Source organism: Anopheles gambiae, chromosome 2, assembly GCF_943734735.2.
Source record: "Anopheles gambiae chromosome 2, idAnoGambNW_F1_1, whole genome shotgun sequence".
In the NCBI taxonomy this organism is placed as follows: domain Eukaryota; kingdom Metazoa; phylum Arthropoda; class Insecta; order Diptera; family Culicidae; genus Anopheles; species Anopheles gambiae.
Genome location: NC_064601.1, coordinates 105,552,662 through 105,568,109, shown reverse-complemented (window position 1 = coordinate 105,568,109; position 15,448 = coordinate 105,552,662).

Below are 15,448 nucleotides of genomic sequence, written 5' to 3'. Positions count from 1 at the left end.
CCATTGGAGTCACAATAGTAGGCATATTTCACCATGTGATTTACATTAAAAAAGACCCTAACATTTTTACAACCTCTTCACGGGACCACCTTCAACTAAAAAAGCACCTGAGTACTAATCCGTCCGAACTTTACAGCTGCCGTAAAACGGCAACACCACATAGCACACACACACACAAACAGCGGGATATTGACAGCTCCAACTGGGCACCCTATAGTGTGGCTAGAGCCTCTAGTGCCACGAATCACCGCTGATGGATTGTCCTCCACCTCCACCACGCAAAGGTCTTTTTTTTTTTTTTTTTTTTTTTTTTTTTTTTGATGCTTTTTTTTTTGATGATTTATTATTATTTATAGTTCAGGCAAAGTGCTTTGGACAGGGCAACATTTAGCGCGTGTACTGCATCGACGTGTGTTTGCCTCTTGGAGTGCAAGTGCTGACCCGGCCTGCTGACGGATGCATGCCGGACGACAGGCCATGCCCGGGCTGCCAGGTGCTGCCACACAAGTGAGACTGCCTGACGACGTGCTCGTCGTGCCGTGGTCGAAGGTCCGCAAAGAGACTTCGTGACTTCATTCCCTCCTCGGGTCTCTGGGGGTCTAGCGAGGTGTAAGCACGTCGATCCGCAAGCAGTCATTACGGCTGCATTTATAAATTACGTGATTTCATTCCGTACCGTCTTCGGTTCGGTTCGGTGCCGCGAACCTTCGCTATAAATACGACCACAGCATCTAGTTTTCCCTCCCCCCGTCCGAGGTCCAGGTCATACGATACTAATCGAGACCGGGCGGCAATCCATTAGGAAAGTGATTCGGACATTCGCTCCCAACTGCGCGAATATCTAAGCCGGTATTCACACATACACACACATCCTGTACCTCCCTTGCGCCGATGCGGGCCGTGGGACACCGTGGTTCGATTGATTTATGGAAAGTTGGTGGTCGAAACAGCGGCAGTGCGCAGTCCTGCCGCACGGCCTGGCGCTGGTGGATTAATTTATTTGCAACCCGCTTAGTACGAACGTACGTGACACGTTGTTTGCAAGCAGTTTGCACGAGATTGCTTAGTTTTGGACTAATTCGCAGGCGCGAGTGTTACCTGGTGCGAAGAATAAATTATTGACAGTCAATAAATAACTGTTTTGTTGGGCTCGCTAGCAAAAGGGTAGCGATTGTGTGCATGTGTACGGCTGGTTGCGTTCGGAGAATGGGAAGAAATCAAATTGCAATTAGAAACCCGGTAAGCGTGGAGGAAGGATTTCGAACACAACACAACGACGTTTATCATGTTTGCACTATGTGTACGTGAGCAAATTAAAATTTGCAACATTGAAGTGTTCGTTTGCCTTCGGATTGGACTGTCGTGGTCCTCAAGCCGCTTTGATCTCATCTTACTAATAGCAGCATTAAAATTCTAGGAGGCGTTTACGACATGGAATGCTAATAAAATCCTTGAAATACATGTAACACTTCAAAGGCAATTAAAGTCTGTTCTAGAATTGCGCAGGTAATATGTTCCGAAGATATCCGCATAAGACATATATCGCGCTTTTTCAATAATATAGAAGTTCGAAGAGGCGTAGGGACATAGTATATTGATGACGGTCGCAAATAAAATGTAACATTTGTAACATTTTCAAAAGTTGTTAAGTTATTAGTTATTAGATATCAAGTTTCACAGGTATATCCGATGATATCCCCGGAATCCGAATATCCACCCATTTCTAATATTTTTCCTTCCAAACTACCTCGACATACGAGTACGTTAGATTTAAGTTGATAGCATTAGCTACAAACAAAAGTATTAAAATGTCAATTCGCTGTAAAAATTCGTCTATCAAATCCCTAAAAAGACTCAAAGAACTATCAAATATGAAGAAACTGCTTTTCTCCAAATCTTCATAAGACCCGCTCAAATCGGGAACAAAGCATATTTAATTTAGGGTTAAGCAAATATCCTCTACACCTTAGACTCTGATCGTCCAACAGCTCTACACGAGCTGGTCCAAGCGACAAAGACAACCAGCCCGACCTCCTAATCAACTTCTTCAGCTTGTTTATTGCCTTTTAAAAGCATTGTCAGTCTCAAAAATTCAATCTGCAGAAAAATATGTAAAACGCCAATTAACAGAACAGGCAGCTGCACCTCATAAACACTGTGCCTAAGCCCGGGCTCCCCATTCAGATTAGATTCTCTCCCGAATGCGGACGAATGCACCGGACTTGCTGGCGCGCATCCTTCTAAGCACGCAAACAGGAACGGACAGGTTCGCGCATGTTCCAACAACCCGAATATGGAGCGCTGATTTGCCAGCTCCGTAAAATTATTTGCCAGCTCACCCGAAGTGGCGGCAAATGTCGCTTCCTGGAATGCACAACCACCAACACCGCCTCTAACGCTCCAAACGCGGTGTCCATTTGTGGGTTAATACGTTTTTAAGCGTCCGTCCATTTGACTCGTTTTGTTTCTCCTTCCGTTCCAGCCATGTTGTTGCGCTTCGCGGGATTCAAAATTCGATCAAATGGCGAGCAAAGCAAGCACAAGAAAACCCCGTGACACACACAAACGAACGCGCGCGCGCTCCTAGAGCAGAACCGAGCCGGCTAATAATAATAATAATCAACCACGGACGTCCCGGGATATTCCCCGGTCCTGGTAGACCTCCCACCGCAAGTTCTCCAGGGACAGCAAAAGAGCATTCGCAAAAAAGCTTCCACGCGCGTTTCTGCAGGTGTCGATGGCTTTGGTTGTCCGAATTTAGGGTACACAAATCTGACCGCGAGCGGTTTTTAGGTGCGCTTCTTCCATTCCACGCTGTCCACGCTGTCCCGATCCACATTTTAACTACACGCAGGTATCGGCGCAGTTTCGCGGACCCATTTGGGACATAATAAGATTCGCAGCACCAGAAACAGCAAATTCGCTTTACAAAGAAGTTTGGCATATTTTCTTACCTCCTTTGGGATGCAAAAAAAAACACTAAAACAACGTCACCTTGACTGGACCACTAGGCCATCGCGATGCCTGTGCAGATCGTCTGCCTTTCCGCAGACAGCAAAGGACACAACAAAACAAGCAACTTACAACAAGCAGCAACAGCACACGCTCTGGTACAAACGGATCGTCAACCGGCGAACGTACTCATCGTCCTCCCCGTTTGATGCATTTGTCGCCCCCGGGGGGACACAGGCGATCGCCGACGGACCCGACCAAGCTCGGCTGAAACCGATCATTATCTTCGTCTGGGGAGGTTCGGCGATTTCGACCGTGCGGGGTTTCGTTTTCGGTTGTCCCGCGAAATCCCACCGCGCTCGGAATGCAATTATCAAATTTACATACGTCGGAAACGTCGTCCCTTGTCCGGTTTAAGGGGCAACGCTGGGAGGAGACGCTTTGATTAGGCACAACCGTCGCTACAGCTGCCAGGGTTTTCGGGATCGAAATGGATGAAATTATCAAATTTACTCCATCCCAAAGTCGAGTGGGTGTTTCCTTCCGAAAATGTATCCGTCCACAAACACCGATCGGCAAAGGATTGGAGACAAAGAGCAAGAGTTTTACGAAACGCCTACGGTCGCTTCCTGTTCTGGGGAGGTAAATGAGGTCTTTTAAGGCATCTAACGATCAGATGCCGGACGCCGGCGTTGAGCCTCAAGCGCTTGGCAAGGACTTGGCGAGGGCGGGTCCGCAAGCGTGTCGTTAAAGTTGCTGGGCGTGTAAAAGTGTGCAGCTGAAACATCCCCAAAGGACACATTGAAGCGAAGCGGTCGCCATTCGCCCGAAATGACTCTATTAACTCTTTCCTTGGTGAAACGGAGGGTTTTTTAATGTGCTTGACACAGAAGGAATGTGAATTCAGTGTAAAAGATGAGCTGCAAACAGCCTCTGGTAGGGCTGAAAATGTCACAGGTGTGTATACAGGATAGGAACATCCAGAGTGTGGACTAAGCAGCCGCTTTGAGCCGTAAATCTTAAACACAGAGGGTAAATCTCCACTACGAAAATTAATTAAGCAAAACGATAAAGATATCAGATCAAAAATTGCTTGTTATAGGTTCAAATCTTGAATGAATATCTTCAATAGTATGCATAAAGTACAACAATAAGTGCAACAATCTTTAACAGATTACCAAATCCTACTTTGTAGCATGGCCAGACCTTGACCGTCTACTAGTTTTCCGTCTACTAACAAGAATAAATCTTGGGCCAAACCATGGTCTTAAGTCGAATCGAAGGACCTAATCATTTATTCCTGACTACTTTCCGTTAGTTTGTAACTATACTTAATCTCCTTATGATTCTTCCTTAAACTTACACTTCTAAAGCAAAACATCGACCGCCAACTCCAAACGAAGGTTAGGGCTTCTTATCTCCCTGCCGATGACCTTTTGCAAAGCGCCACAAAGTAGCAAAAAGAGAAAAACAGGCTCGCGCACATCCTCCAAACCACACACTCTCGGTCCATCTAATAACAGGTTCAGCAGCGCTAGCAAACGTTACGTTCCGGCCGGTCTGCAAGGGCGCTCCTCCCACATATTGGAGCAAACGACCCGCGCCGGACCTCAGCACGTATGATTTAATACTCATTAGCATTTCGTTCCGTTCGCGGGGCCGCACTTCAAACGGCAAAACAACGGAACCGATGATGGGTTAACCCCGACCACCCCCAGGATCGGTGAAAACTCCCCCTTCATTTGCTGTCAAAATTGGAACCCAACCCAAAAGACCCTCGGTCGCTCATTTTACGCCAAAACCCCGCTTATCCCTCGTAGCGATGTAGCCAGCAAGCTCACAAAGAGTTTCGAAACTCTTTCCCGAGATGCGTCCGACCGACCGCTCAGTGGTGCCCTCTAAATCATCAACCGAACCTATGATCTCCGTCCGGCGACGGAAAGGTTGCTGCGACGTCCCCAAAAGGGGTGGTATCACACACCGCTCAGCGCCGGGTTTTATGATTTATGGGAAATTTTAATAGCTCCCCCGAACCCTTTCGGTGATGATGATCTGTCCGGGAAATTATCGACGTGCCAGTTCCGAGCCCGTACATGGAATGGTACGGGTCACACACACATGCGCGCGCCTACATGGAGCAAAAAGGGAGGCTCCAATTTGCTAAGCAAACAATATACCTCGCCACGAAATTGGAACCTTCTGGGCTTCTTTTTGTGGCTTGCGGGCCGCTTTTTGTGAAATTCGGACAAATCATTCGGACCATAAATCACGTGTCGGTGGTCCCTGTCGGTCGTGTGTGTGGCTATTTTTGATTCGGCGCCGGAAGGGTAGGCCGCTATTTCCGGTGGCCCGGTACGAAACCGTAATAAGTGGCTGATGTTCCGAGCGCCCCGGTGGCTGATGATATCGGTAGCCCTGACTTGATTTTTGGTTCGGTTATTAGTTTAATTGAAAAATGCTACACCCGTGGCTCGTGTGAGCTTTTCACTATGTGGTATACGTTTACCATACAACCGTACAGCGCTACCTTACTTGTAAGGAATGGTGCACAGGTGTTGGTGGTGTACGGATTATGATTTAGGCGAGCTTCGACAAGCCTGAGTGTCGAGGATTCGATACATCAAAGCGGTTACTTTTTTATATAATTGGTTATAAAAATCGAAGTATTAATCGAAAAGTTTAAAAGATGCATACTTTAAAAAAACAAATTTGATAAGCTCGAGTTAAGAGTGTAAGAGTTACAGTTTGTAAGTGTCGTAGTGTAGAGTCGTAGAGTCAAAGAATCGAAGAGTCGATGGGTCGTAAGTGTCGAAGGGTCGTAGGGTCGTGAATCGTAAGATCCAAGAATTGTTGAATTATTGGGTCTAACACTCGAAACCCACTATAGTAGGCCAATATTACTAAGCGTTACGTCTCCCTCCGTCTCTTAAGCAAGAATTAGCAAGTGGGCAGAATTACACACCTTCCAATCTTTCCTCCCTACCAGCTTCTAACGGATCGGTAGCCATAAAAAATAAACCTCAGAGCATGGTCAAGATCACGACATACTCGAGTGAGATGAAAAAGAGCGGTGTTGTCGATTACCTATGACTTGTGGTTACGATCAATCGAGCAAAACGATACTGGCAGGAAACCCTCACTGAATAATGTCGGCCACACCGTTTGCGATAGCAAAAATTCAGCCAGGAGAGAAAGAGAAAAAACAGATCATAATCTGGCGAATTGTGCGCCTTTCCCCATAGGCAGCGAGCCTGGGAAAGTGGTAAACTTTTACCTCACGGATCGCGCGTGCCTGCGAGAAGTTGCTGTGCCGCCTATTACCCACCGACTTGAATCGCGATTCGCGCAATCAATCGACGAAGGTGGAGGCACTATGTTCACAGCGAGGTGCAGCAATCGTGGACAGATGTCAGTAGGAAAAAATATTGTTAAGCCAGTGTGTCCAGTGCTCCAGTCCAGTGTCGACCAGTGCTTAAGCAGTGTGTCGTTATCGTGGAGAACCGGCAAATTCCCGATCGTTAGTGATTCGTAGAAAAGGATATAAAGTCACTCTTTTACTAAAGGAAATACAAGACTGGTCGTTGGTCAATGATCGGCAAATGGTAAGAGCTAAGAAGAAAAAGTTATAGAAGTACATAGTGCAATATGAAGGTAATGGAAACTTGGAGAGTTGATGTTGATGATGTCTTCTTGCTGATGAGAGTTGATGATGTCTTCTTGCTGGAGAGCTAATCTCAAATAACTACACGCAAGGTTAAGCCTAACAAATTCCCATGCCTTGCAAAAGTTAACATTACTACATCTCTTGCGATTCTTCAGCTTCCTGTACGTGCATCTCTCCCTCTAATCCTTTGATTAAGCGTCCATTAAACTCCCGTCGCGGAGCCTATCGCAAGCCAATGCTAACGATGTCGTAAAACTGCAACTGCACAATGTATCTGCGGTTCGGTGCGCGTGGACCACCCCGGTCGGTTATCAATTTGTATCACCCGCAGAAATACTCGCTCGTTCCCAAGCAGCACCAGCCAAAGGACAGCCAGCCGGATGTGCCACCGGCGAAGTCTCGACATGGGAAAAAGATGTCCCCAAGAGCCGCAGCCGCAACCACAGTGACAGTGAGCGCCGGTAAACGGCAAACGACCGCCTTATCGCTCGATCGATCCCATAAAAAGCAAATAAACATAAATATAAACGAATTAAATCTTATACAATTACGAAATTATCATAATCATGATCATGATCATGTGGTTGTCGTCGGTTTTCTCGGTTGTGCTGGTGGGTTGTTTTGTTTTTTCTTTTTGTCCCGCTCCGCTTTCGTTTGTGCTACTCTTCCAATTGCAATTCTTCCTCACGATCAGCGCACCGTTTTCCCAGCACAGCACATTGGCGGCTTGACCGAATTGGCTTAACAGGGGCACCCCACATGCGCATGCCGAAACCCCCGATCGAAGCTCAATCGTCCGTCGCCCTAATCAATTGGACGCGGCTTCGCACGGGGTCCCCACGGGGCCGGCAAAAAGAGGCGCCCGGGCCACTATCAGGAGCATAAATCTTTTTATTGACTATTTGAGTTAATTATTTCGTTTCGGAATTGCATTTTACGTTTGTGCCGCACAGGAAGGTTGCCGTTTGTGTGGAAGTGTGTGTGTGTGCAAAAGCAAAGCGCATTCGGACGCGTGGCGGGCGGAGGTGAGATCGTGGCATCGCAAAGATTTCGTGTCGTTCCGTCCGGATGCCCTCCTGCTGCTGTCGTGAGTCGATGCCGCCACCGTCGTTGTCGTCGTCGTCGCTGTCGCTGTTGCTGCCGCGACATCAGCTCCAACTGGTTAAGGCTGCAACGGGGGCAGCAAAATCAATACCCTTCCACCGAACGTTTTAATTGTAATTTGGACCACCGAGGAAGAAGTCCACGATCGGTCGGCGGTCCGATCCGATTCCAAAATCGAGCAAGAGCGCTAGAGCAAAAGCGAAACGTCCCGACGTCCACAAGGACCGAAGTGACCAAGGTAAGGAATCATGTTTTTGTTTTGTGCCGGAAAGATCGTTTGACGAAGCAATTTAACGGCCGTAAAGTTGAATTAATAATCGAACCATGGCGATCTGCCAATAGCGAAAACAAGTGTGTTCCGGTGCAGGGTTCGAGATTTATTCGTCGTTCAAACAGATGGAACAAGAATGTGAAGTGTAGGAAAAATGGAAAATAGCCCCCTGGGTACCAAAACTGGACAAAATTGATGACATTTTCAGCATCCTTTGTATCGGAAAAGATTTTTTCAATTTAGAAAGCCCCTGTTTTAGCCATCAATGTTTCTATTATTCATTAGTATCGTATAATGTCAACCTATGGCTCACAATGTCCTCTAAGATAGTTCTATAAGTTGAGAACATTTTCTCAATTCATGATGATCATGGAATTTTTGAAGCGACTTTTCTAAGAAAAGGTATGAATAAATTTCACTAGCATTGCATAGCTCTCAGTGGTTCCTACAGTACATATTTTACAACATAATAGTCACACAAAAGCGTGCCATTTCGGCATCCATTCGAAATATGCATCATATGCTGACCATTGTTCTGTTGTTCGTTTGCACCTGTCCTTAGGCTGCAATCGTCTCAAGCGATTGTCATTTTTCACCAGCCAACACCAGCCAAACCACAGACACTCATAAAACAGCTACAAAACTCCGAGCCAAAAATTATTATCTGACTTGGGCAGCTGCATCCAGCAGCGGCCGTACACCATCGTACCGATACTCACATCCACCGATCTCTCATATCCATACTCATATCCATACCGATACATCATCCAACGTATCAAGTTTGATTTAGGATTGCTAGCGATAAAAATTATAGTTCTATTGAATTCTAAACTTCCGTCTCTGTGGCAGCGAAATGGCGAATAACGCAGGCGAACGAATTTTGCGAAACACACACAGTCCTATAATCCCGCTTTTCCGCGCCCGATACCTAGCATAGTGCCGCCAAGGATCCAGGGATCCCAATCCCAGCAAGCCCGAACGATCGATCATCGATCGCACATCGAGCGTGGAGAAACGGTTATTTATGAACTATAAAATCTAGCCCGCGTACCCCCGCTATACGGACGGATTTTGGTTGATCCATTTTGCTTTGCGTGTTGCAAGATTTAAGACTTTACACACATCCAAACACACACACACAGATGCACAAGACAACAACGATCACAAAGTTTTGCAAACGCGTCGAACTGTTTGTGTGTTTTGACCCCTTGCAAAACCTTTTCCTGAATGTTGTGGGTCTTGAATCGTGAAAGCTAGTGTGTTTTTTTCCACATGTGTGTGTGTCTTCCTTTTCGGCTCAAATCTTCCAACGGAATCTGAGTTATGAGCTAGCTGTGGGTCATTCCAGTTGGGCTATGGTGCTGTGCTGTTGAAGAAAAAAACTGAAGCGAAACGAATCAGCAATACTCAACGCGGAAATGGACTGCTTTCTCTGGCAGTCAGATACAGGTCAGCTCCGTTTTTGCAGAACATACATTGTAAGTTAGCGGTTCTTTTGTGGGTAAGCTGGATAAAATATGTTTGAGACGCGCCACCCCTAAGACGATTTCTCGCAAAGTTAGTTTTTAATTGTAAAGTTTTTTAATTCGTTTCATTACTGCTTCCAAGTTTTGTTAGTGTTAAAGAATTTATTAAATGATAAAACATTACTGAAAAAGTACACTTATTTTCAACCTCATAAAATATTATTCAAAACATAAAAGTGCCCTCCCCACATGAAAACTTTAAATTTTTACTGCCGAGGTGTAACAAATGCGTAACGACCTGCCGGCCAAACGCAACCTACTACTTATGCGCTCATTAATTGTGCCTCAGTTTTACTGTTTACCGTCCAAGAACAACTTCATTCTTGAACACGTTCGAAATTGCTGTTTGTCAACGCGCCTTCCCCAAAAAATTGGTGGCCCGAAACAACGGCCTTTGGCTTCATGCTTCATCACCTTACATTCACCCAATGTGTGCATAAAATTGTCCGCCGAACGACCCAAAACCAAAACCAAAAAAAAATCTGCAAGCTACGGTAGCTAATAAAATTAAGAAACACAACAACCGCCCTCTTGTGTGTGTATGTGTGCTGTGCACGTGTTCTTCCGCCGAAAGAACAACTCCGATCCCGACGAAATTGGTTGCACCAAAACGGCTTTGCGCCAATTATTTAAAGTTAATTATATTAAGTAACATCAATTAAGGAACAGAGAGCATGGGAGGGAGGTTGAGAAATTTATATATTATACACACACACGCTGCACTTAATGGTCTCGTAATGGTCATGAAATTTGCTGCCGTTGCCGTGCGTAACGATGGCGGCAAAGCAATGTACCACCCTCCGCACGCTGATTTCAGTCCCTCGCAACTGCACGGTGGAAACCGAGCACAACGACGAAAGACTTGCGCGCCACGTTGACAACGAACGCTGTCGAACGCTTTTGACAGTAGCGACCGTTCAGGTGTGACGATAATCAATGCAATCGGATGCAATTCGATCCTCCCAGTCGAAGCAGGAAGGGACGAAGGAACCGGCTCTCGTGCACACGTCGCACACGCTCGCAAAGGAATGCGCACGCGGCAGCGGCGCGGTGCGTGAGCTCAGGTCACGATGGCACCGCGGGATCGATGGCAGCTGCCACATTGCTCGTGGTCGTGGCTTACCGTGGTCGGCTGTAGGAATGCTAAAGTATTGTGTTTTATGTGACTCTTTTGTTACCGGCCCACAGGCCTGCGTGTGCATCGTCTTCTTAGTGAGGGCAAAACGAGATTTGCTTATTAAACGGGAAGCTTAAAACACTTACTTGCTATAATTACACCACCCTACTACTCTGGTGCTTAATCCTTACTCGAACAGCCCGTCTGGGGGAGTGTGTTCAATTTTCTTCGAGCGAAAGGTTAATTGGTACTGCTGCCATGCCTGGTAACAGGTCGTCGCCTACGAGACCATCCACACCACAAGCGACACCGCAGCCACCGAAACCCCCCGCATGTCGCTTGACACTGTCGCCAACCAGCTCTGCGTGTGTTTGCTTCAATGTGCCCGAGACGCCATCGGCCATTGTCATTTAATGGTCGGTTGCCTTCCTCCTCCCATCGCAAACGGCACTGCACTGTAAACACTTGACGACGCTTTCAACACGAGCTAAGATGCTTGGCTCCTTCTGCCGTCCCAAACGAGCAGCTTCGTCTCGTGAGAACTGCGTCTCAGTTGTTCGGAGGCAATCCCGTACGCTTGTTACAGAACGCAATGTGACCATTCCGTTTCGAACGCAATTCACCTGTAAAAGGTACTAATCCCAACCTTCTCGCCAGCTACAACCACTCTTGCTTTGCCGTCTTATTCCGCTGCTGCTCATCTTACCACCGTTCTTTTCGGTCTGGTCGCTTTGCTCCTCACACTCTCCAGAAAGCACTCCAGCTCAAAAAAAAACAGCAACCCGATGCCCATCTTCTACGCCAATCGTGCGCCAATCATGGCCATTCTGCGCACGAGCGTTCAATTATGCCAGGGCGCGTACAGGCACACGATGCCCCAGGTGCTAGGCGCGCGTTTGGCCCACCATCATCCTCACCGTGGACCAACGTCACACTTGACATACACATTTTTGAAATTCTTTCGCACACGAGCCGGAACAACCGCACTGCATGGCTGGACATTCCAATCGATTCTGGCACCATGTGGCACAGTCAGCTGGCGGTGGTGGTGGTCACCGTTGAAGATTTGCAAATGCTTAATCTTTGCCGTGCAATCAACGTCGATAGAAAGTAAAGCCTCAAGTGAGGTACGGTAGCCGGGTGTACGCGCGCACGCGCTTCAAGAAGACCCTTCAAACGCGTATCGTGAATCATAATCGGAATTTGCGTCTTGTAGAAAACGCGCATACCAATGCTGAGTGTTGACGAAGAACGGTGAAATCTGAATCACTGTTGATGAAAGCAATCGACATGAGCCTCACAATTTTTAGCAGCTTCTACAGGCTGAAGGTACAGTATTAGAATGATACCGGGAAAAGAGGAATGAAATCATGTGCAAGCTTAAAACACAGCAACATTATGAGTACGTTGTTTACTTGTTTTATATTAATAAAAACATGCGCCTTACGTTCCCAGCAAAAAGAACATGATGCCTCTGCTACTAATAAAACCCCATTACTCCATTAAACAATCATAACCGGCCACGAATACATCCCGTATCCATTTCTAATCGATTTGTTGCGCACGCATATGCCATTCTGTGCTGCTGCTGCCATCATAGGCTGATCTAAATCGCAACTCAACGCATGCAACCGCTCGATCCCAACACCCAAACGATCGATAAGTATAGCACTGGCCGGCACTAATGATCAGTTATTAAGTCGCAACCATAATGGTTGCTCATTATAGCCTTTACCGTAAAATCCACAACATCCGAACACACAGCACAACAGCAAAACGGCAAAGGGCGGCAAACATTGGTGCCCAGTCACACTTCCTTCCTGCAGATAAACAATGGGGAACATAATATGGCCCTTTAGACACCTTTCGATTCCATTGGATTGGTTTTAATCGGTGCAGAAGAAAAGGGTTGAATCACCTAATTTCTGAGAATGGAATAACCTTTGTAGCTGTATTCGATCGTATTGCAGGTACAATTGTTTCTTGAATTATAGGGAGCGATAGTTATTTAATTCTCAGTACTAACAGAAGCGTAGTAGGAAGAAATTGATAAAAAATGAATGGCAACTTTAAGCCTGAACAACACAGTATACATTTAAATTTATTGAAAGAGATATAATTAAATTGAAGTCCTAAACCTGTATCTTGCAGCTTTATGGGAAATAACACACACTATCTATCTTAGCCACAGATAAAGTAGATATAGCGTTAATCCGCTAAATATTGCCAACATCAGCAACAACAAAAACCCTCCCAAAAACTGCTTTCGCGCTAACAGTTTGTCACCTAAACAGTCTCGCTCACGTCGCCGCCTGAAGTATACTCTTCCCCGGCATATTAGAACACTACCACTGGCCCACGCCCTTCCACTCAAATGGCATTAATCAAATGACCACCAGGGCTGCGCGCGCGGTTGCCAGCCGCACGAGACTGATGGACCCCGAACGGTTGGGATTAACCGAAAATTGAATAATGGATAAATTGCTGCGTCCCGACGGCGACAGCCATCCGGGTAGTCCGGGCCAGTCAACCTTCGCCCAAGGTTCCCACACTGTCCGTGCAAGCAAAAGCCTTGAACACAACCGACAACCCGCACCAACCCAACAGTGCCAGTGCCTCCCCACGAAAGGGCCCGATCGGGACGGGTTGCCGATTGTCGCCCCACGGGAAAGCCACACGGATGGAAAGACGAAAATGGATAAGTGTCTCCCGCGTGTCCCGCACGAGACAAACGCTAGGCGCACGCGGCGTTGATCGAGATGAATGGGACTGAAGTGATCGTTTCGTGTTCGGTTTTCTAACACAGCTCTTCTTCTAGTTTTTTTTCCTGTCTGTTTGTTTGTTAGCTCTCTTTTGCTTCTTTTTCCCCACTACAAAGCTACTTTGTCCGGTCGCGCAGTCTCTGTCGCCCGGTGGCCCGTTGGGGCGTGAGCCCGATGATGACCGTGTGACAGGAAATAGACTCTATACGCTGTCTAATTGAATAAACGTGGTGTGAAGGAAGCTTGTTAACTGCTGCGGGAGATAATTAATCACAGCTGCCCGAATGCGGTTGCGAGCATCGACTCGATGGGAATTACAGTTTGAGAAGTTTTTATTCGGGAGCTTTTTGGGAAATTTTTGGAAGAGGTCGCAGAACAGGGAAGAAATTTACCAAGATTTTAAAATGATTGGTTGTAACCCGAAACCAACTATAGGTTCACTGCTTCTTCCGAATAAAATGTATTCAACCGATTCTTACGCCCCATTCCTGGCACTACATTCCACTTCAAATTAGATTATTGCCCTTTAGAGATCGTTGCATGCAATTCTTTCCCGTCCATTCTTCGCCCAACACTGTCACTGTCAGTCAAAATGTCTCGAAATCTCCCCCTCCTTCAATGGCATGTGCAGCTGCTGCTCGCACACAGCTTTGCGCACATATTTTATTGTGGCATAAAACCACCGAATTATTCGTTGCTGCAAGGAAACGAGTGCAACAGCAGCAAAACAAAATGGGGTGAGCGCGCTATTTAAATCGCTGTAAAGCACCTCTCTGTCCACTTTCTGTGGCCATTTGCCGTGAGGAATGCACTTTTGCTGCGGGATGAAATTGGGTTCTAAGGCCCAGGACAATAAATACGCGAACGTGCCCGGTCACCGACCGCGCGCCGAACACACGCAGCGGGAATGCAAACGTGTGTCGATCGCCTTTCGGCGATTTCGGGCCAGTGTTGCAGCACACGGTGTTTGTGCTTTTTGCACACCCATAGGCATATACTTTGGAGTACACGTCTTTCTTTTATTGCCAAACCCGTTACCCTTCTCCAGAGCGCTTTGTTTCCTGCTTCCTAACCCGTCCGAAACGATCGAAGACCGAGAGCGCAATGTCTTCGGAACGGGGTTTTCGACAATGGCAGAACAAAACAAAAAACAACAGGCACAACTTGAAGAAATCGATGCAATTGCAGTGTTTGTGTGTGCCGAACGACACACGGGAGATATTTATCCTGCAACAAAATATATGACAGTCGTAAAAACCTATCGTCGTCGCTTCAAAAAGTTGGCATGCAGCAGCGTTTGTGCACGATAGCTATCGATACGATGCAGTTCGCGAATGGGTCACTTGCCATTCTTGCACCCTTTTGCTTCAACACACTGCATAGCAAAAAAAACGGTGCGGAATGGAATTTCACACGCAATGGAAAACGGAAAACATTCTTCAGATAACGTGTTCCGACGGGTGGCTGTAAAGGTTAGCTTACACAAAAAAACAACACAAACAAACAAACCCATTCAAATACCTCAATTTGCCGCATTCATAATTGCTCGTGGTTGTTATTCCTTCAACCTGGTGGATACACACGAAAAACTGCACAATTACAATTTGCCAATTAATTCAAAGCAATTGTTTAATAAATTGGTACTTGCTGCAGATAAGAAGAAAATTTAGTATTTCTTTTTGTTTAAGGAATTAAATATGGCGTTCAATTTAGTTAATTTGTTCGTTATTAATATTGTAATTAGAATGATACAATGTCCGAAACATTAGATGTAAATCCAACAATGTAGAACTTGATACATTTTCACGTTAAAACCAGTTCTATTGCCATTCATTTTGCATTCACACATTTTAATGAAATTAAAATCAATTTGTGAGTCAACAGGGGTTTTCACTGTGTTAGACGAAGAAGGCATCCTGGATGTTTTAGACATGAAGTCATAAAATGCAAACATATAACCAAGTTCCAAACGTGCGTTGAGAATTGAAACGTAAAGAGTACCACATTCAAATAAGCCAAGAAACCCTGCTTATGATTGCATAAAATTATACC